This window comes from Physeter macrocephalus, chromosome 1 (genome assembly GCF_002837175.3).
Source record: "Physeter macrocephalus isolate SW-GA chromosome 1, ASM283717v5, whole genome shotgun sequence".
NCBI classification, from domain to species: domain Eukaryota; kingdom Metazoa; phylum Chordata; class Mammalia; order Artiodactyla; family Physeteridae; genus Physeter; species Physeter macrocephalus.
Genome location: NC_041214.2, coordinates 132,898,277 through 132,920,216, shown reverse-complemented (window position 1 = coordinate 132,920,216; position 21,940 = coordinate 132,898,277). Strand labels below are relative to the sequence as shown.

Genomic DNA, 21,940 nt, shown 5'->3' with positions numbered 1-21,940 from the left:
GAAGTTGCATTCCTGCATGGGAGCAATTGGCCAGAGCTGACAAACAGGTTTCCCTTAAATGGAGCCTGTGCTATGCTGTTGGCCACATTCCCCAATCCTCCACCTGTGTTCCTTACACCCTGCTTTATTTGTTTACTTTACCTGCTTGTCCTCTGTAAGATTGGAGTTTATGATCTCATTGAGAGTTATGAAGTTAAACATCAGAAGAACCACATGTGGTTCAAACTTGGTACCTCTGGGGAAATGGGATCAAGGGTGTGGGAAGAGTGTAGTTTGGGAGATAATACTCTTTCATTTCTACCCTTCAGTACTGTTTGAATCAGCCCTTTTGTTTTTTATGTCTGTTTGTCTATTCTATGTATGTCTGTGTCTATGTTTATGTCTTACCTGGCTCTAGCCTGGTCACAAACTGATTCAGAGATAAAGTTCAGGGAGGAATAAAGAGACCCTATTCTAGCAGAAGTGTCAAATACAAGTTGGAAGATGGCTTTCAAAGCAATGGTTCCGTGCCAGGGGTCCATGGATGCTAAAAAATAATAAAACAAAATGTCAGAAAAACTTATCTGCTGGTGGATGTACTATTGATATAATGTTTCTCTGCTCCTGCTTGTGGTCAACTGTTAACTCTCACAAATAACCATGTACTCCTCTACATTTCCCACCCTTCCTGGCTGGATGTTGCAATTAAGTGACTGGACTCTAGCAGACAATATGTGGGCAGATGTGATGTAAGCCAATCCCAAGCTTGGCCCATAAACCCTTCCCAAGCAACCTTTCATATTTCTTTCCCTCCCTCAGCAATTTGGAAGCCAAGTGTTCAAGATGTCTTAGCTGCAAGACAGAGGGTGCCTATCTCTCCCATATTGGACTGTGATGTGAACAAGAAATAAGCCTTTGTTGTGAGATTTGGGGATTGTCTGTTCCAGCACTTATTGTTAATTACCTAAAAGAGTGGCTCTCAAACTTAGCATGTTTCAAAATCACCAGGAGGGCTTGTTGAAACACAAATTGCTCACAGGTGATTTAATATTAAGTCTCCTGCATACTAGCATTGAAGCCATGCTTATTGTAACTTGACTGTGCTGAAATGAAGATGTAGGAAGAATGGGCAATGCCAAATTTCCAAGATGTAACCTAAGGGTGCAATTTGTCATCACTGAGGTAACTACAAGCAGTCCAGAAAGTGATGACTTCAAGTTACCTTGAAGCATAATTTCAATTGCAGCATGATTATCATCTTCTGGGAAACCAGAGGTCAGACAGATCATCCTCCCCTGAGGTCACTCCTGTTGAGAAAAATCGTGAGTCAGACTGCAGGTGAAAGTATAGGAGAGAAAACAACCAGACATTACAAACAATGGTTCAGTGCCATCATGGGAAAGTCATGTCATTGAGTCATGATAAGTGCCACTATCTCACACCTATATGTCGATCTCTAACAGTTTTAAATAGGAACTCTTCATTTCTGAATAGAAGCAATAATAAAAAGTTAACTGCCAGAGGAAGGAAAATACCCAATAGGAATCCCACAATTTTATGTCAAGAGCATTGGCAGAAAAAGAATGCATTTCTAAAGACTGAGGAGTGACAGACCCAACCCTAGAGGTTAAAAGCAGCTATTAGACAAAATTCAATTTTCTTCTTTTCTCTTTTCAGATATGAAAAATGTGCATCTATGTAGTAGGTCTTTCTACAGTATTTTTCACAACAGGGATTTTACCATATTGCCAAATTTGTCATTGTTCTTTTTAGAAAAGGTAGTTTTGTATCTTCTTCAATAACTTCATATCCTTCTCATACCCTCTACCACAAGCCACAAAAACTAGTCTTTCTTTTTATATATAAAGATATAAAACATTTTCATTTTACGGTTTAACTTACTAATTTTTAATTTGTTAATTGTCTCACCATAATATGATAATAAATTATCCATGTTTTCCAGAAACTTTTTCTATTTCATTTGTTTCTCTTGGTTTTTTTGCATAGATCAAATCATAGAAAGTCCTGCTTGAACATTGCTATTAATATTCCTGATCAGAACTTTTTACTGCTAGTTATTGAGAGTCAAATGAGAATGGTCTGATTATCCTGTTTGATTTTTCCCATTCTGCTTGCAATCCAATGGGATATTCACTCTTGACATTATTAACTTTTCACATTTAAATTTCAATCCTCATTTATAAGCCATCTGTTGTGTTTAACTCTATAGGTCAAAAAATAAATTTAGGTTTTTCTTGACTCTCTTGAGGAAATTTGAATGCAGGAAATGAAGAACTAAAATGGATTTTATACAGTTTTGTGGTTCAAAATTTTTTAATATTTCAAATTACTAAGGAAAAGGTAGACTTTAATTCTATTTTATTCATATTGTTTTTTCTTAAATTTTAAAAAATTTGTTTATTTTATTTATTTATTTTTGGTTGTGTTGGGTCTTCGTTGCTGAGCACAGGCTTTCTCTAGTTGCGGCGAGCGGGGGCTACTCTTTGTTGAGGTGCGCAGGCTTCTCATTGCGGTGGTTTCTCTTGTTGAGGAGCACGGGCTCTAGGCGTGCAGGCTTCAGTAGTTGTGGCATGCGGGTTCAGTAGTTGTGGCTTACGGGCTGTAGAGCATAGGTTCAGGAGTGTGACGCACGGGCTTAGTTGCTCTGCAGCATGTGGGATCTTCCTGGACCAGGGATCGAACCCATGTCCCCTGCATTGGCAGGTGAATTCTCAACCACTGCGCCACCAGGGAAGTCCCTCATATTGTTTTTACAATAGATATTATTAACTACCGATTATTTACAAAGCATTGTGCTAGGTGCTGAGGAAGACTCGAACATCAGAAAGACACGATCTCCTCTGTCTTCATAGAACTTAGAAGTAAGGTGAATTAATAAGTAGTTATGGTCCTGATAGTTGTTTAAAAAAGAGACAAGAGGTCCTAAATGGAGTCACTTGTGCTAAGTCCACATCACCAAATGAGGACTTAATACCTAACTTAATTACAGTTTCACCCTCTCCCAGGAGTGGAATATTAAACCAGTCAATCTGAAATGACCTGGTCAGCACAAGTGAGGTAATCTTTCTGATAAACTCCTGCCATCTCCTAAAGGAAGGTGACCTTGCCACAAATAATCTACTCTTTGCTAGTAACTTCTACCCACTTCTGCTTATAAAAGTCTTTCAGCTCCTCAGAGCTCCTTTCTATTTGCTAGATGGAATGCTGCCCAATTGTGGATCATTGAAAAAACCCCAAAAGGTCTTTAAAATTTTCTCAGTTGAATTTTGTTTTACAACATAGTAAATGTTAATTTCCTTAAGAAAAATAGAACTTAAAAGCTACATATCAGAAGATAGATTATTTGGAAGAGGAATCAGTGACAGTTTCATGGCCACCTGAACGAGTTCTTGAAGAAGTATAGGATATTGATTATAGAGAAGGCAAGTGGAGTTGGGAGGAGGCGGTACTAGACAGAGCATTTCAGAGGTGGAATAACTTTGGAGGATGGTTATAAAGACAGTGGAGGGTATCGTTAGTGATAAGGCTGACAAAAGGCAAATGGGTACCAAATTATAAAAGTCTACATGTAACATTCAGGAGTTTGGAGTTTACCTCGTGGTCCTTAAGGGTGTGACAGATGAGTGAAAGAATGATAGTTTTGTTTTAAGAAGACTGCCTGATCACAGGAGTGTACAAATAAATTAAGGAAAGTCTGAAAATCAGATTTATGAGCTATTGATGGGAGAGAAATTGTGTGGGTCAAGCCGAAGGAGAAATCCAAGACAACTCTGAAGCTGAGAGGCTAATTAACTGGGTGAATGATCACTCTATATGCAGCAAAAAGGAAGTCAGAAGAAGCAGCTTATTTGGGGAAACATGTTGCTACAGACTTGTTAAGTTAAAAATGCCGCTGAGATACAGGAGGGGAAATACAGAGCAGGCAAATGCAAAGATGGAGCTGAAGCTCAAAAGAGGTCTGGGTATTGTTAAAGATTTGGAAAATGGTTAAAGCCTTGGGGGGTGACTGAAATCAAGTGAAAGAGTCTGGGGATAGAAATGTAGAAAGCTACTAATTATTCAGGACTAGCATCACCCAAATTACTTCATTCACACTAAATTCAAACACTAAAACTGACACAGCTCCCAGAACTTCCATAATAGAGAGAATGGTCAACAATGTCAAATGTTACAGAAAGAGAGAAAATCTATATAAGTAGTCTTTTGTATTTTCGCAGGTCAAGTGTAGATTTGGCAGTTAGCTAGGTCATCTGACAGTCAGAAATCAGACTGGATAACTCCTAACTCCCCCAATCCACCTAGAGTCTGACTCATTCATTTGGATTTTCTAGAATTGACTGCATAGTGTTGTAACATTGTGTCTTCTGGCTAACAATATGCTCCTTAAGGGTAGGGCTTTGGCCTTACAAATGCTTGGCCCTTAAAGGAAGCTTAATACTTTTTTGTTAAATATAGTAGTTGAATGAAAATAGGCCTCAGTTGTATATAGATCCTCAACCATTTGCAGGAGTAATTAGGAATTAAAGAGAACCAAGGATTCAGTATAATTCAGTATTCCGTGTTCCACGGCCAGTAGTATGCTGGTGAACAGAGGGCTACCAATGATAAAGTTGATTTAGAGGCCCTAGGATTGAACAGTAAGGCAGTCTTCCCATTGCTACCAGAAAGACATGCTTCATGGATTAATTGTTATTGTCCATTTACAAATGAGTTTGCAGAGACAGACAGGTTAAGTCACTTCTAGAAGACCATATTGTGTCAGCAGGAGATCAGAGCCTGAAGGAACTGGCTTAGCACAGAGCTCCTAGTCTGTAACCTAACAGAGAGATTCCAAACTTCCCTGAAACTTCACGTCTTGGATGATGAGGTATGAAGTTTTTCCCTGAGGTTGTTTTACATGAGCCGCTCAGGGGAAACGTGCACTTTTAAGTGACACAGAACTACCAATGCCACTATTATCTTTTTCAAAATCATATGGGGCTTTCTTTATTAAAGATAAAGTGGAAATTCTTCTTGATAGGAAGGTAAAATATATCTTACCTCCACCCTCCCCAGAAATAAACATTCACTGCATAATGAACAAATATGGTACAAACATATTTACTTATGTTTTATCCAGCACCTTTAAAATGATTAAGTGGATCCTTACCTTCCCTTGTCAGAGGTATATTAGGTATTGGTTTAAAAGGTTCATTTCTTCAATACAACCAGGAATAAGCTGAAATGAAGTTCAATTTCTTTTTTGATCTCACTGCAATCTTGAAACAGGGCACGGAAGAGTTAACATGAGGCCCAGACAGTCTCCTGCTGATCAGTAATAAGTGAGAGCTGCAGCTGAATGTCAATAACTCCAGTGAACTTCGGTAACCCAGCTGAGCCCCTGCTTGCCAGAGCTGGAGGAGGTAATCAGCTTGACCCGTGTGACCTTCCTGAGGCTGTGCTCTGTCCTGCATCTAGAAGCTTCTTTGCACAGGACTCCTACATGCTGTTCCATTGAACCCCTTTGAGAAGAACTGAACCTGAGTCAGCCTTAAGAGGAAACAAAATATAAATTAGTCAATGCTAGTTACAGGTTGCACAATATAGTAGGTGATTTAAAGAAAAAAAAGTAGTGGCAACACATCCTGGAAACCTCAAAATGATTTCCAGGAACAGCTATGACAACTGCCCTTCCAGCATTGAAGTTTATATAAGAGTTCTGTCAGCACTTCACAGTTTCTTTGTGGAGTTGTGTTTCATCAAATGCTTTCAGCTTTCTGGTTTTGCTAAATTGATTTATCATTGTTGTATTGTTTACTTGTCACTATTTTCATTGCATAGTCTCAAGGATACCATACACAGAGTTTACATCATATATTAATAGCATACTTCCTGGACTTCCCTGGTGGCACAGTGGTTAAGAATCCACCTGCCAGTGCAGGGGACATAGGTTCGAGCCCTGGTCTGGGAAGATCCCACATGTCCCAGAGCAGATAAGACCGAGTGCCACAACTACTGAGCCTGCACTCTAGAGCCCACGAGCCACAAGTACTGAGCCCGCATGCCACAGCTACTGGAGCCTGCACACCTAGAGCCTGTGCTCCACAACAAGTCACCACAGTCAGAAGCGCACACACCGCAACAAAGAGCAGCCCCCGCTCGCCACAGCTAGAGAAAGCCTGTGAGCAGCAGGGAAGACCCAACGTAGCCAAAAAATAAAAAATAAAAACAAATAAATAAAATTAAAATTAAAAAAAGAGAGCATATTTCCTAAGATTTTCATTGCATTTTGAAAGAGCACTCCATGTTATTCTGTTCTATAAAAGAAACTTGAACAATAATTTAAACTCCTGTCTATCTGTGTCTAAATGCACGTTATTAAAAGAATGTTATTCATGACGGAGAGTGTGAATGCTAATTCTGCTGTTTAATTCCACAACTTACATAACCAAGTAGAGCACAGCCAATAGTACTTCCCATAAAAGTAAGGAAGAGTGATTTGAATAATCAAGATTACCTACTATGCAAATCCATAAATAAGTCCCATAACAAATATACAGTTTATATTCCTGAGAAAATGGGGCTTAAAGGTAACAAAAGGATTCAACTGCCTTACACCCATAGTGGTGCTCAAGGACTCCAAACTCAAAGGTACATTATTCTATCAAGGAGCTCAAGGCTTCATTCCTACCCTAAAGCAAATTAACCCCCAAGTATATTTATTATGCGTGTTCAGTCTTTAGTATGAAGGAATTCTTGATCATGACTAATGGCTTTTGCCTGGAAAAAAAATTATTTATATAGTATAATTTTCCTTGGGTTTTATAATAATAATTTTTAAAATCCTCATTTAACAAATTGCTCCATAAAAGGTGAATTCTTTATCAAATGTCATCAGCCACCATCATTACTTTGAGGATTAAAGAAACAAAGGAGATGCAGCTTCAGTGTGGGCAAAGGAAACAAGCAAAGTTGGAAATCGCAATTTGAGATCAAATACTATAAAATACTGTCTAGCCTTCTTTGGACAAGCACACATGGTTAGACTACAGAAAAAAACAAACAAAAAAAGCCCTGCTAACAAGTCTATATTAAGCTTAACATTATACTCTCAACTTGGTCCTAAGAGAAATAGCACTATTATGAACTCTAAGATGAGCTGAGGTAATAGATGGTAATGATTACTTGAGGGAGATGACACCTATATATTTGACCACAACTGTCAAACATACACACACAGAAAGGCTACATAACAACTGCACTTTACCCAGACTGTCCCATTTCTGGTTCAAGCATCTTGTAACTGACAGCTTGAACATCTCTGAACAAATATCTTAAGAGCACAATTCCCAAAGAAGGTTGATTTTTCAAAACACATGCCACGTGCCCAAGTAAATCATGTACAAAGATTGGGCTCTAACAACCAAGTTAAGCTCATAAAATATATTTTTCTTGCTGATTTTTAAAAGCCCATTAAGATTGGATCACATGATAACTAGTCATTTTAGCAAAGTCTAAATTTATACAGAGTTCACCTCTAGAAAGTGTCACATGTTTGTTTTGCCCCAGAACATTTTTACAAAAATTTGTAGAATCAATCTCTGTGAAAGTAAATATAAAGAGCAAATCTCCTTAATCTAATTAGATCACATTATAACAGCACAGAAGAATTTTACTGCTTTGAGAGTGTCTCTTTTTTTTTGTTTCTCTGTCCTGCACCACCAACACCGCCATCCACACTTCCCTGAAGGGAGAAGAGCTTTGTCAAAAGATTTCCTGGTAAATCAAAAGCACTTTGTGGATAGTAATAGTGTGCATTGCACCAAAATGAGACCTAGTTATGCAGTGTTCTCCAAAATGAGTCCCTGCTGGCTCGGGTCAAGTCAAATGCCTCATACCTGAAATGAATGAGGGGGCTTCCTAAATTGCTCCAGTAACTAGGTTAAGCTAAACAAATTCACTTAAGTTTTGCATAACTCCATATTTCTACAGTCAAAGTATAATTTGCACAGATTAGCTGCCCAAATGTACTTTTGGAGCTATCGTTACTGAGGTTACGAAATGACTGTGTGTTATGCACTAGGTCCTGGGAAGACTGATAACTCTCCCATTTCACAGACACTTTTAAGGTCCGTATTTGATGGAGAGCAGACTCTGTGTCAGATCCCATGATAAGTAAAGGGAAAGAAAGCCAATGAAGATACACGCTTAATGTAAAGGAGTTTCGACTCTAGCAGGAGAAAAGAACAAGGAATAGTTTTAATACCGTAACAGAACCATGAGTCAAGTTCTAGGAGTGCCCAGAGCTGGGGGAAATCATCGGTTCTGTCTGAGCCACTAAACAAAGGCTTCTCAGCAGAGGTGACCTGAGACCTTCAAGGGTGACCTTGAATAGGACGCTGGACTGGAGACACAACATACCACTGGAGATGCACATTCCAGTGTGCAGTCCATGCTGAAAGTACTAGGGCTTATCCTAGGTAAAGTGGGAGAACAAAAAAGACTAGAAGCTTGGGCCACCAATTTTTTAAATGTGTTTAATGTGAAAGATTCCAAACATTCATCAAAGGAAAAAGAATAATAATTCCTCAAATGTCTGTCAACTAGATTTAATGATTCTCAAAATGTGGGTACATTTGTTTCATCTCCCTTGTTTTCTTTTCTTTTTTTCTTCCTGAGTTTTTTAAAAAGTATACCTCCGGCATATATCGGTTCATCTCTCCTGACTTCATTATGTATCTCTAAAAAAATGGGCATTGTCTTACCCTAATCACAATGCCATTATCACAAACAAAATTGATGTAATTAAGTACCATCTAATCGTTAGCCATATTAAATTTCTCCATTATTTCAAAACTATCTTTTTGCATGGTTAGTTTATTAGATTGGCAACAGATTTTCTTTTTAAAGCCCAAATGCCATCCCGTGGAGTTGGATAGTATCTCATAGGCAGTGAGAGTCCTGGAGGGCCCAGATTATATCTAAATCCTTGTTGAATAGCCCTGTACCTAGAACAGTGCCCAGCTCAGAATTAACCCTAAATAAATGTTTGCTGAATTGCACTAACCTGAACTGAGTAAAGCTTTTAAGTTGAGTGCCATTTCATCAGTGTTCAGTTTTAATATAATTCTAGTGGCTCTAGGGTAGACATTGGAAGGCCTGATCTAACAGAAAGTTTGTATGCTCAAGGAGCCTGTAATATATGAGATCAGCATTGCAGGTGTCAAAGACCACAAACCATAAACTGTAACTCTATAAAACAGAAATTACCGGTTTATAGATTTACTGAAATGACAAATCTTTGAGCCTTCTGGAACATGGGAAAAGGGCCATACTTACCTTTGAACATCTGAATAGACTAATGTCTGAATAGACTGCTATCAAATAGAGATCTTTCTCAACCGGGTTAAAATGTCGCTTCTAATGATTAAAGAATTGTTTTTGAAATATTTGTTTCAACAATGTTCTGGATGAGTTATTCTTGAACAAGCCTGGGTCTTCTCAGTACCTAAGAAAAGAAACCACTGAAGGAGAGAGAAGGATCCAGGAAGAATCGTACTTATTACCCGGCAAAATTTCAGCACCTTACAATTTGAGATGCACTTATAGGTTTCTTATCTCACTGCTTTTCTTTGTTATTCACGATTGGTGAAAAGTGTAGGGCAAATATTATTACCTACCTTTAACAGGTAAGTAAATAGAGGTCCAGGTTAAGTGACTGCCATTTTCAAAGTCTGGCAGCTAGTTATTAGTGGTGGCAAGATTTGAGTTCAGGTGTCTAGATACCAAGAACAGCACCAGTGGTTTTATGTTTCTACCGTTTCCTTGATTTTTATTTTCCATTCTTAGCATTGTCTTGGTTCCATTTGTCCTGTGGCACCAAATCTCCTGTGGAAAAGACGCTGGAAGGCAGTGAATGTTCCCTGTCCTTGTGGGTGGGTTAAGTAAATAAAATTCAAGCTGTTTGAAGTATCCTCAAGAGCTGTCAGGCTCCTCTTCATATTATTTTTATAGATTCTTCAGGCTCCATTATTATTTTTGAAGCTTTCTTCCAAGAAATAAACAGAATCCTATTTTCCTCATAGAGTAAACTTCTAATAGAAATTCGTGATCCAAAATGATTTGAAATATTTGTTATGTAATTGGTGTATACATATGTATACCAATTGGTATACATATACACATATATATTTTATCAAACACCATTTCAAAAGTGTTTTGTATTCAATTTGTTCATAGTATCCATAATACATTTATTGTATGAATATATAATCAGACATTAATACTGCTTGAATTTTGACCACATTAAATTTTAGTATGAAAATCTTTATAATATCAGGTTATGGCATTAAAATAAAATGCACAGGGCAACAATTAGTTCTGGTTCAATCATTCCACAGAAAATTATCTTCAGTCAATTATTAGGAATAAATGTATATGGTTCTTGCATTATTAATATACAAGCTACAAGTTCTGCATTTAGCTTTCTATTGTTGTTCCTTGTATGATACCCATTTTGTTCAGCTTGTGGTCTTATTTCCAGTACTACCTGTGTTTCCAATTTTTTTTTCATTTTTCCCTTAAACTATTTCATTATAAAAAGTTTTTCTAATTTTTGAAAATGAAATTGTTTCGTACAAGTGCCCTTAGAAAAGATTGTATAATAGTCAAGTGTTATAATTTCTAAAACCTCAAGAAATTAGTGTAAGATATGAATGAAGATTATTTTGGATTTTCTTGTCTCAAAAGCCCCAGAAATTGAACTGTAAGATCGATTGTTTCCACTTATAAGCCAAGTCTACTTATAGGGGCTATATTTGGTTCCAAAATCTTATTGCAGAAGCTTTTGATTGAGATCACACTCTGCCTTTTCACACAGTGATTTCTCAGAACACTCCACGAGGATAGGTGCTAATTTCTATCCTTCTTTATTTCCTACAAGTGGAATTAGAGTGAGAACGTTCAACCAGCTTCTTTTTCTTTTAAATTAACTTGTAGCACTTTGAACGCTCTTGGAAATGAAGGAAATTCTTCCACCTAGATGAGGGAATTGTGCAGATTTACAAGCCTGAAGTTTTGCTCTTTATTTTGTTACTGTTTTTGTAAATGCTTAGTACAAGGGGAGATATCATTGTCACTGAAAATATTTCTTAAGAAAGAGGAAGAATAGATGCTATTAAACTTATTGGAGTTGTTGCATTTCAAAACAACAGAAAAGGAATTTTTAGAATAGTGGAATTAAGCTATACACAAAGTGGGTGTTACAGACGATGCATGGGAGTTCACTGGTGAGATTCAGGCAGCAGCATGCTTTCTTTACCAAAACATGGTATTCAGGAGGGATGCTGAGAGCTTTGCAGTGACTCTATCTTAACTCTTTTTGTCTTCACCACAGTGCTGAACTAGGGGCCTTGTGGAAAATAGGTGTTTAATTAAAGGCTTGCTGCATGAATGCATGCACGGACTGGGTTGATTCTGAAAGAAAATTCACATTCGTATGACACGGTATGTTCCAGAAGCCCTTAATTTCAACCCGCATCCCCTCGAGACCTCTAGAAGGAAGCCAGGGTCATCTTTCTAAAATGCAAATCTGGTCATGACATTCTTCTAGCTAATCACCTTCAGTGGCTCCCATGTACCCACAGGAATAAATCCAAATTTCATAGCCAGACATGGAAAGCCCCTGCTTTCAGATTTATCTCTTCCTCTCACTCTTCTACCCCTTCCCCTCCACCTCACAAAAAATTAGATGTATCAGTCTGCTTTCTCTTTCTGTGCTTTTGTGTATGCTGTTTTCATCATTCATACTCCTCAAGTCCCTAGCTAATCACTACCTGTCTTTCAGTATCAGTTCAAAGCTTACCTCCTCTGAGAAGCTCTCTCCTGTGTCCTGGTTGTCTCTGTGTCTGGCCTGGGCTCTCAGTACTTTCTGGCATATGTAAGTGGGGTTTGCTGTCCTAGGTCTCCCTGAACTGCTCTCAGAAGAACCTGCGTTATTTTCACCTTTAAATCCAAGGCACTCAACATCAATGTGTCAGGTACACAGTAGGCACTGAAATATGTTGGGGGCCAAAAAGTTAGGGGGAAAGGGAGAGAAAAAAAAAAGAATGGTGGGAAGGAAGGGGAAGAGAAGGAAGAAGGAAGAGGAGAAAAAGTTACTATTGGTTCAGACCATTCTTCTAGGCTCTGTAAGCCAGAAATGAGCTCTAAAAAGAAAACGATGCTCAACATTAAAGAAAACAACAACAACAACGACAACTTACTAAGCGTGGAATATTTTAAAGAATTAGCTTTTATATTTTGTAACTTGTTCATAAGGCTTAATAGCAATAATTTTGAATCGATTCCTCTTGAGCGATTACATGATTTAAAAAACAAAAGCAGTAATTTTCGTATTAAAGCCTGCACTTTGAAATCAAAGAAAGCATAATTATTTCCAAGTTTATTTGATTCCAACATTGAGATGAAAACCCAATTCAGAAATAACAAAATTCTCACTCTATAACATTTTGTTGAAACACCAAGTAAAAAGTTAATTATTTTGCGGTTTTTGATGTGTCTGGGGGTCAGGAGCTAAGTCTGTTTTATTCCTCTTTACCACGGACTGGAGGCTTTTAACTATTTATGGATTTCATGAATCAACAGCTGGAGTAAACCGAACCACTCCAAGGAGAGTATGGAATTTTAATAGAAGTGGGGCTTTCTTTAAACATGGTTTCCTTTAAAGAGAACTTAAGATATGTTTGAATATCTCTCTTTATATATGCAAATATGCAATCATTTGGAGAAAAATACAAATAACTAGTCATGCTAATTATAAAATCTTACACTGCCATATAAATTCTTAAGTAAAAAAAAAAGAGATCAGTGCTGGGGATGGGGAGAGAAGGACGGGCAAATCACAGAAAAGTACCAAGGACAGCCAATAGGTGATTCTTTTGGCTCTCACACACACTCCCCACCCCTTTCCAAGCGGCCTAGATTATCAGGGACCTCAACAAACAAACACACCGTACAGGGCAGAGAAGATTGGAGTTTGCCTCCAAATGTGCAAGTAAAAGTAAAACATCTTGCATTGATGGTTCATCTGTGACAGCCTTGCTTTACTTGTAACAATATTCTTCACCCCTCTGCAACCTTTCCACTTATAAACATTGAGGCTCTCAGCTGGGAAATCTGCCTATCTCTCAGATCAGGAAACCCTGTCCAAGACCATCCAGTCCAAGGCCATTCAGTACAGAACAGTAAGTCTGAAGCAAAAAACTGAGAACCCAGGCTCTGGATTCCCAGTTGGTCAGACCACTAGGCCACATTGCACCATCAGAGCAAAGACAAACATGAGGGTTGCTCCAGGGCAGGCTTTGTTTGTTTACGAATGTGTTTGCAGCTTTTCTGAAGCCCTGTTGTCCTAATTTATTTTTCCTGTTTGCAACTTGTAAACATTACTGTCTTCCTTTCCCCTTACCTAACCTATTTATATGATAGCTTTTACTCTTTCGCTTGAAATGGATTCTAGGAGCAACTAAAGAATAAAACGGAATAAAATGACAAGTTCTAGGTTGTCTGGAAGCACACTTATGTCAGGGTATTGGTGCATATCTTACTATAGATAATATTAAGGAAGTGCATCAGCACCAAAGAATATTTTACAAAAAAATAAAAAGTGCTTTGAGCACAAAACAATTTCAGACTCTCCCCACATGATTTGAGTCAAAGAGTCTTAAGATGGTGAGGAAGTGATGGAAGTTAGATAATCAATCGATTAGGCTCCTTTCAACCTGAATGCGAGGGTGAATTTGCCCAAACTTACGTTGTAAATAAAACCTTACATTTTCAAAATGTCTATTTAAAAACACAGGGTATGTCAAGAATCACGTAAGATAGATTCACAGTCAATGTGCAGTTTTAAAACGCATAATCAGACAAAATGAAAAGCCTAGAAATAAAGTAGGAGAAACAAATTTAACACATCATGATTGCTAACACTTGAGGGAATGCAGTCTCGTCTAGAGGAGGTCATGAAGGTAGACCAACTGCTGTTGAACTTCTAAAGCGAACCCTAACCATCAGGAAGATTTTAAGGTTAGAGACACTGGTTTTATTTTTATACAATTTCACTTTATTCCTTGATATAGGATTATAGGTTTGTCCTAACACTATCATTAAAAGCCATGGTCGGGTCAATATTTGGCTCACAAATGTAATGAATATACAGTATTTCTATCCGAAATCAAGAACATATTCTTGTAGACGCAAAATTGTTTTTCCTAGTCTGTAAAGTTTATAGCATTTTTCTCTCTAATTCTCTTTTGGTTTCTAAAGTCTGCTTCTCTTGAATTCAAAATCTGTGTCTCCAGACTTGAACCCAGGAGTGAGAGAGGAGAGCTGCCCGGTCATCAGAACATCCACCTGGTCACCAGGCCAAACTGGCCCTACAGCCAACAAAGCCAGACCCCTGGGGCTTTGCCCTTGTGTGTCTGAGATCAGACAGCTTCAGCCTGAGCTGCCCAGGAGCAGCCAGCCACAGTGACCTCTTGTGAGGAAGCTGGCTGTGAGCCCTGACCCCTGGGTAGGGCTGGAGCACTGCAGTCATGCCCATTGCCTAATCCTTTGGACTCCAGTGGAACCTAAAAGGAGCAAGGGTGGGGTGACTCTTACCTCCAAAAGGGGTGTGGAAAGAAGAGGGAAACCACCAAATAGCCCTCGGGTGATGGAGGTTCCCGGCTTCCATGTCTTCCCTCTTGGGAGAGTCAAGACGCTTTTGCTCTTACAGATGGTTAATAAGGTGATAGAATCTTTGGAACTGGGAACGAACAGCCAGCCTGTCAGTTTGCCTAAGAGAAAAGAATTTAATTAGGAGCTAAACCAGGCTGGATAGGAGAGGAAAAGGGCTCTCTTAGGAGCCCTAGGAAAGGAAAAAATGAAAAGCCAGTGTTCCTAAGGCAATTTGGGAAACCAGTGCTTCCTGTGACTCACCCTGATTTTTATCAAATTACCAACTTACTTCATTGTAGTGGGGCATTGTCTCAAGGGGTTTTGGAAGAGAAAGGGGAGCAATCTGATGGCTTACTTACTCCATGACAGGTTTTGTTTGCTTGTTCATGTTTCCTGATTGTCTCCTAGAATATTTTCCAGATATTTGGCTCTTAGATATAGTTTTCTGGAGAGAAGTCCCAACAATTGCACATAAAGGGAATCACATAAAACTCTGTGAATGTTAACTATCATAGAATATTATTTTGAGTTCTCTTGTCCTTGGTGCCTGGAAGCCAGATAACTACACAATCGTGAGCATAAGTTCCCTCATCCAAATTATCCAGGTCATGGCCTTCCAGAATGAACACACCTGGAAAAACCAGTTAGTAAAGCTCTGAGTTTTCAGTACACGTGAAGAAAACCAAAGGGCAGCACTGTTTCCCTAACAGCATCCTGATGGCTTCCCACAGTGCTTGATCAAATTCTCAGAGGTAGGTACCCAGCCTAACTCTTGGATTTCTTACATTTCCTGGAGGAAGCTAGTGCTACACGAAATAAAAGAGGAAGAAAATTCACTCATTCATCCTCCTGAAACAAAAACCTAAAGAAGGAGGAAGCCTTTACAAGTTAGCAAACATCCTTTCCTTCTCCCTCCTCCTTCTACCTTTGGCTTTTTTTTTTCTTTTTTGTTTTTTCTCTTTTTTTTTTTTTTCTGGTGGGGAGGGCTGGACCTCAGCTCCATTCTGAAATAAAAGATTGAATAGGAGGATCTGGTACTTTTTCATTTCCTTCATAGAATAAAATGGCATGAAGAGCCCTTAGAGACCGATTAACTGCTTGATTGAGTGATTCATTATTCATTCAGCCATTCAGCAGGTATTTGTTTAGGGCCTGCTTTGTAACAGGCACCATGCAAAGGCTGAGAAGAGCAAAGACAAAAGGATATGAGTTTTTACCCTGGAGAAGCTCATGGTCCAGTAATACAGACAGTCACGAAAACAAATGTTTTGGGTATGAATCATGGCTCACAAACTGAAATGTGTGTGCAATACATGTTATTTGTCTTTATTTTCTTGAAAGGAGATTAAATGCTACTGTAAGCTCTCATCCTGCAGGGCATCTGGGAAGTTCAATCTCAGTCATTACTGAGGGTCCTTTCCTGCTTTGCTCCTGTGTCATGCAAAGATTCTGTGATTTTTTCATAGCCCAGAGCATATGAGGAGACCCTCTAAAATCTGGGGTCCACATTGCCTATTCCGGGATGCCTGTGGTCCAAGCCCTGCTGGTTCCTTGAGGTCTGGAAGCCCCACTACTTCCATGACACACATGGGCCGGTGGTTCCTCGTGGACACAGGAGCCTGATGCCTAAAACCAGTTTCCTAGATAAATGGATAGCTCCCCACACACTGTGGTCCTGCTACCTTGCAGGGCTCCAGGAAGAGTCGGCCTGCCTGGGTCCTGCTGCCCATAGGACCCACCCAACTCCACTCTCTTCCTTGCCTGGGAGGATAACCTCCTCTCCCTCCCTCTTCTGTATTTCCTCTGCCCCCAACACAACGGAATCTGCTCCAGGAGATACCATATTGAGGGAATGAATACAAATTAATATCTCACCAATTCTTCTGCCCCTAGACCCCAACAGCAAGTGTCTCCTCAACTATTGTGCATGGGTGACTCATGAGCCTCACCGTAGTCCCAGCCCAGTGTCAGAATATATGCTTGAATAAGTGCTGTAGAAAGTCACAACTACCTATGGGATTTTGGGGACTCAGAGAGGCTGATATTTCTTCCGGTCATGAGGTGTGGGGAGATGTTCATAATGTGCATGGGGCATGGGGCATGGGCATCGGGGGTCAAGAGAAGAGAATGTAGGAAACAGAGGGGTGAAAGAGCCTTTGTGTTCCAGGGAATACGAAAATCCTCCTATGGTATGTGTACGTGTATGTGTGTGTGTGTGTGTGTGTGTGTGTGTGTGTTAGGGCCTGATGACAAGAGATGAGGCTAGAAGAGAGATTGGAGCTAAATTCTGAAGGGACTTTTAATAAATTTGGGGGGTTTCCAAGGTGAATTTCTAAGGTAAACAGTTTAAGGTCATTGTCTACACTATAGTATCAAGGGGAATCCATGGACCTTAGAGTCTCTTGGATGTAGCTTGAAATCCCAGCTCCATTGTTTTCTTGCCATATGACCCTGGACTAGTTATTTAACCTTTCTGTACCTCAGCTCCTAATATCTGTAAAATGGGCATAGACAATGGTAGCATCTTCAGAATCTTTTTGCAGGAATTGAATAAGACAAGATATGGAAGCATCTGCACAGTTCTGGGCATGGAATTAGTATTAAATAAACGTTAGCCAGTACTATTATACTTATAAAATTTTCATGTCACTATAGTAATAGCAACTTGGAGAGGTAGACCCCATGTACTGCCGTACCATGCTACAGCTTGTAGAGGCATCCGGGGAGCAAAATTTAAAGTGCTCATTTGACTAAGCATGCTGGCAGATATAAGACAATGTGACATAGTGAATAATAATGTCCCCAAAGGTCAAAAGAGATGAACATCAGGACCAGCATGTGGGTCGGGGCTTTGATGATTTCACCAAGTTCAAGGCAGTGTCTGGTACCCAGGCGCCACCCAAATAGTTTTGCTTTGAGAATCTCAAGAGAATATAATACAAATTAAAATGAGCCATCAGAAGAGAGGAAGTAGTGTATTAGTTTCCGAGATCTGCTTGTAACAAAGTACCACAAACCAGGTGGTTTAAAACAACAGATATATATTCTGTCACAGTTCTGGAAGGTAGAAGTTCAAAATCAAGCAGTTAAGAGGGCCATGCTTCCTCTGAAACTCTGGGTGGAATCCTTCCTTGCCTCTTTCTAGCTTGCCTCTGTGGTCATGTGGTGTTTTCCCTGTATGTCTGTCTCATCTCGTGTCTCTTCTTAAAAGGACTCCAGTCATCTCGGATTAAGGGCCCACCTACTCCAAGATGACCTCTCCTTAATTTACATCTTTATCATGTCCGTAAAAACCATTTCCAAATAAGGTCACATTCGCAGATACCATGGGTTAGGACTTCAGCATATCTTTTTGGAAAACATGATTCAACCTACAAATGGTTTTATGGAGAGAGCACTGGGCTTGGACCTGTGGTCGTGATAAAGTTACCTCTCAGAATTCAGGTGTGTTATTTGCAAAATCAGGAATGGTTCTAAAATGCTATGATTATCTGAGCCTGTCTTGATTCTAAAAATGAGATCTATCTAGAGGCAAAACCTGAAGCAACTAATTGAAACCGTGTGTTCAAATCAAAACTGCACTTTGAGGAACTGGGGATTACATAACTAATAACCTAAGACTTTACTGACCCTGGCTGAGTTAGGAAGTAGTGCTTATGAAAGAATGCATTCTGTTTGAACAATTTCTTCAGTCGGGCAGAGGATAGATATTCTTGTGTAACTGGCATTTCCCACCCCTCCCTTAAAATGTGCTTTGATAAATATATTTGGAAGAAACAACATAAAGTATAAGAAAACAGAAAGTTCAATTTACTCTCTAAATCTAACCATCCTATACAGTGATGAGTTTTGAGTACTAAAACGAAACTCTTACTAAACACCCCTGCTCCCTTAATTGTAAAATAAAGATCACACTGAAGATCTTCAGTTTACCATCTATATCTGCCCTCCCATCCCCCTTGAGTCTAATCCCTGGTTGCAGTAATACATTTTTTGTGTGGTTTTTCTCTATAATACAACTGATGCATGGGTCAGGCCTACAATTTGAGTCTGTCTTCAAAATATGTCACATTGTAAGGTAGTCTCGCCTGTTGATATCCAGCCAACCATTCCCATATCATACCCTCTAATCTTTACACATTTTATGATTTGATTGTATATGTGAATGACGGGCACCAGCTCTGGTTCCATCTTGGGGTGGCCCAAGGCAACCCACATGTTGGCACTTACTCTGTATCCCCAAGAAGGTTACAAAAGTTTGGTAGGATCTTAAAAGGTGGTTCAAATGGGTAACGAATTCTATCAGGGGGATCATATGAGAAGAGACTTTGAGGCTGAAGAATATAGAGCATATTTGGAGGAAATTGATGTATTTCATTAATGATCTAGTTTTAGATGAGCCTGAAAAAGGCATACTGGGCCCCTATTAAGGAAGTGCTTTGCATTCAAGGCTGAGAACTTTTAGAATTTATTCTGTAGGCTGCAAGGAGCCACTGAAGGTTTTAGGGAAGGTGGTTAACATAATAGTATGTTTTAGGAAGTTATCCCTTTAACAACAATGAAGGTGGGCTGGTGAGGGAGAATCTGCATTTGCAGAGACCATCCCTGAAGCCATTACAAAAGTCAGAGCAAGGGGGGACACCAGCCTACACCAAGGTAATAATGTCAGGAGAGAAATTGAAGGTATCGATATAGGAGACAGCACAGACCCACTGGCATGAAAATGTGATTTCTAGTCTGAGCAAATGGAGGAATGATGTGACCCCACAAATGTGTGAGAAGGCTTGCGTTCTATTTTGGACATGTTGAGTTTGAGGTGACTTCAGGACAACCCAGGGAAGATGTTCCCTGGGAAGCATGAGGTCACTGTCTCTGCTCTGGCATGTTTATAAAGAAGGCTCCCAAGGGCACAGCCTGCAGCTCTGTGTCCTTTGCTGAATTCAGATGTCCTGCTCAGTGTTGACTGAACACACAGTGGTTACCCAGTAAATCCCAGTTACGATCTTGACATAGCACCTTTCATCAAACACTCAACAAAGTCATTAGCAGCCCTACCTACCTACTCAAACATAATGCAAGAGACTTGTAGTTCTAACATTTTTAATGTAGCAACTCTTAACCAGGACATTCTTCTAAAATCAGCTTTTTACTGAGGAGTGAAAAGTGATGCAGGAATAGTCGTAAGTCACATGCTCCATATATAAGAAATAGATTTCAGGAGCCTGAACTCTCAGATGCCTACTTTCATCGGGCTACTTTTTTTTTTTCTTTGCCAGTTGATATATTTACATTATACATTATAGAAGTTTCAAGGACCTCGTCTGAGAAGAATGATCAGAAAAAGTCTTTTTTTACCCATACAATGGGGGGAAAAAAGAGAAAGGTTGGTTAGATGCCAAAAGCAATCATGTGTTTTAGAGAATCCCTTGGTTGGCGTGCTCATAAAAATAATTTACAGGGGGAAAGTTGACATGGAGCCACTTTCTGTCCTTACAAGCTGTGCTTTTTTATTTCAGTTGAGAGAGACAGAAATATGAATAGGGCAGAGGTAAAGAAATAACATGACCCACTGACATGTGGATATGCAATTTCTAAACCAATTGTCTTGACCAATTTGGGGAAAAAAGAAAACTCATTTGCTTTTCCATTGACTCAGGCAGGAAGGATTCAGGGAAGGCATTCTGTACCGGAAATCATGACCCCTGGGTTCTAGTTTGGACTGTGCCCCTATAGAGAAGTTCTGTTTCTAACCTTGGGTAAATCACTTCACCCTCTGCAGGGTGGCAGTTTCAGCTATAATTTTCTCTCCTTCACACATCACCTTCTCTATTGATTCTCTACTCTTATAGCCCTCTTTAAGCAATCACACAAGAGATATATAAAATACCCATATATTTTTGGATGTTGTGTATTTCCTACTGAGAGAAGCTCCTCTTCTTGTGGCTAATAATGAAAATTACAAGTGTAGAGCCTGGCTCACTTGTGTCAAGATGATATGAGTAAACTGAAGGTCACTTTCAGTATACTTCACTGTGCCTCCCAGGCACTGCTGATAAGAAAAAGAGAAAAGGACAAAGACCAAATTAACTTTTAATTTCCCATCCAAGCTACAAACTGACAGAAACAGGGAGATGAGTAGACTCTCTTCTAACATACAATGGAGAATTATGTATTAGGTATCTTATCTGATTTAACTTAACAGAGATAACCAAGCATGCAACTATTTAAATCTATATTTATAGGTAATGTCCCTTGCTCTGAGCACTAATAAATTTTAGTGACACATTTTCATATATAGTATCAGTCCAAAAATCTTTCAGCTCTAAATTAGATGAATAAATAAACAAATCAGGTACATTAACTTTCTCTTCGGAGTAGTTTTCTTTCCAAGCAATCACTTAAGTTATTTACATGCTGATATAAGACATTACTTAGCATAGTGAGTAATAATTTTCTTACCCTCCAAGGTATTAGCCACCAACCCTTCTTCAGTAATTTATTTTGCAATTCTATAGCATCACCGGGAATATTAGTAAAGAACCTGATTTTTTTTTTTTTTGGTATCTGATTTATTTCATGAAACTCGACCAATAATTATGTCTGGTTAAGCAAGCATTAGCCATATGAGATACCTAACATAATATGTAGATAATATATATTAACTATGGACAATGAATTAATTTTACAGAGCACCCTACCCGTAAATGAACAGTGAAGCTTAAAGTCAAGTGACTAGCACTTTCAAACAATAGATTTCAAAACAATTTTTGAATGTGAGCTCTTCTCATATAAACTTTTCATCTTTGCGTAGCATGTTCTAATTCCAGCAATTTTATGCATGTAAGACACACCCTGGTCTTCCAAAAAGTCCAATTCAGCACTAAGGTCTAAATACATACACAGATTAATTATAATGTTGTTGTTTTACAAATTCATCCTTTGTTTCACAGAAGGACAAGTTATCCTGTTGCATTTAAGTATAATCTGATGTCTGTAACAGTGAGTGATTACTCAGAAGCCTATCTAGTGTATAAAACATGTTTTACCTCTGCTCTAACTTTTTCAACACAGGATTCCTACTTAATAGTGACGCACACGATTCAGGAAAAATGTGCAATACTGGCTTTAGATTTGATAAGGTCTGAAATTGACAAGTGAGTAAGCATCCCTCCAAAATGACAATACTTTGAAGCTACGTAATAATTCTGTTTTACCCTAAATCAATGCAGTTTAGGAACTTACAGTG

General features: G+C 39.0%; 1 long non-coding RNA gene across 1 annotated transcript; it reads right to left on the bottom strand.

Moving 5' to 3' along the window:
- Nucleotides 1–432: 432 nt before the first annotated feature.
- Nucleotides 433–14,838, bottom strand: LOC102989677 (uncharacterized). The gene is made up of 4 exons (XR_447292.3): nt 14,638–14,838; nt 5,150–5,529; nt 1,202–1,286; nt 433–526 (listed from the first exon to the last, which is right to left on the bottom strand). It is a non-coding gene; the product is annotated as an uncharacterized lncRNA (long non-coding RNA).
- Between the last annotated feature and the right edge of the window lie 7,102 nt (nt 14,839–21,940).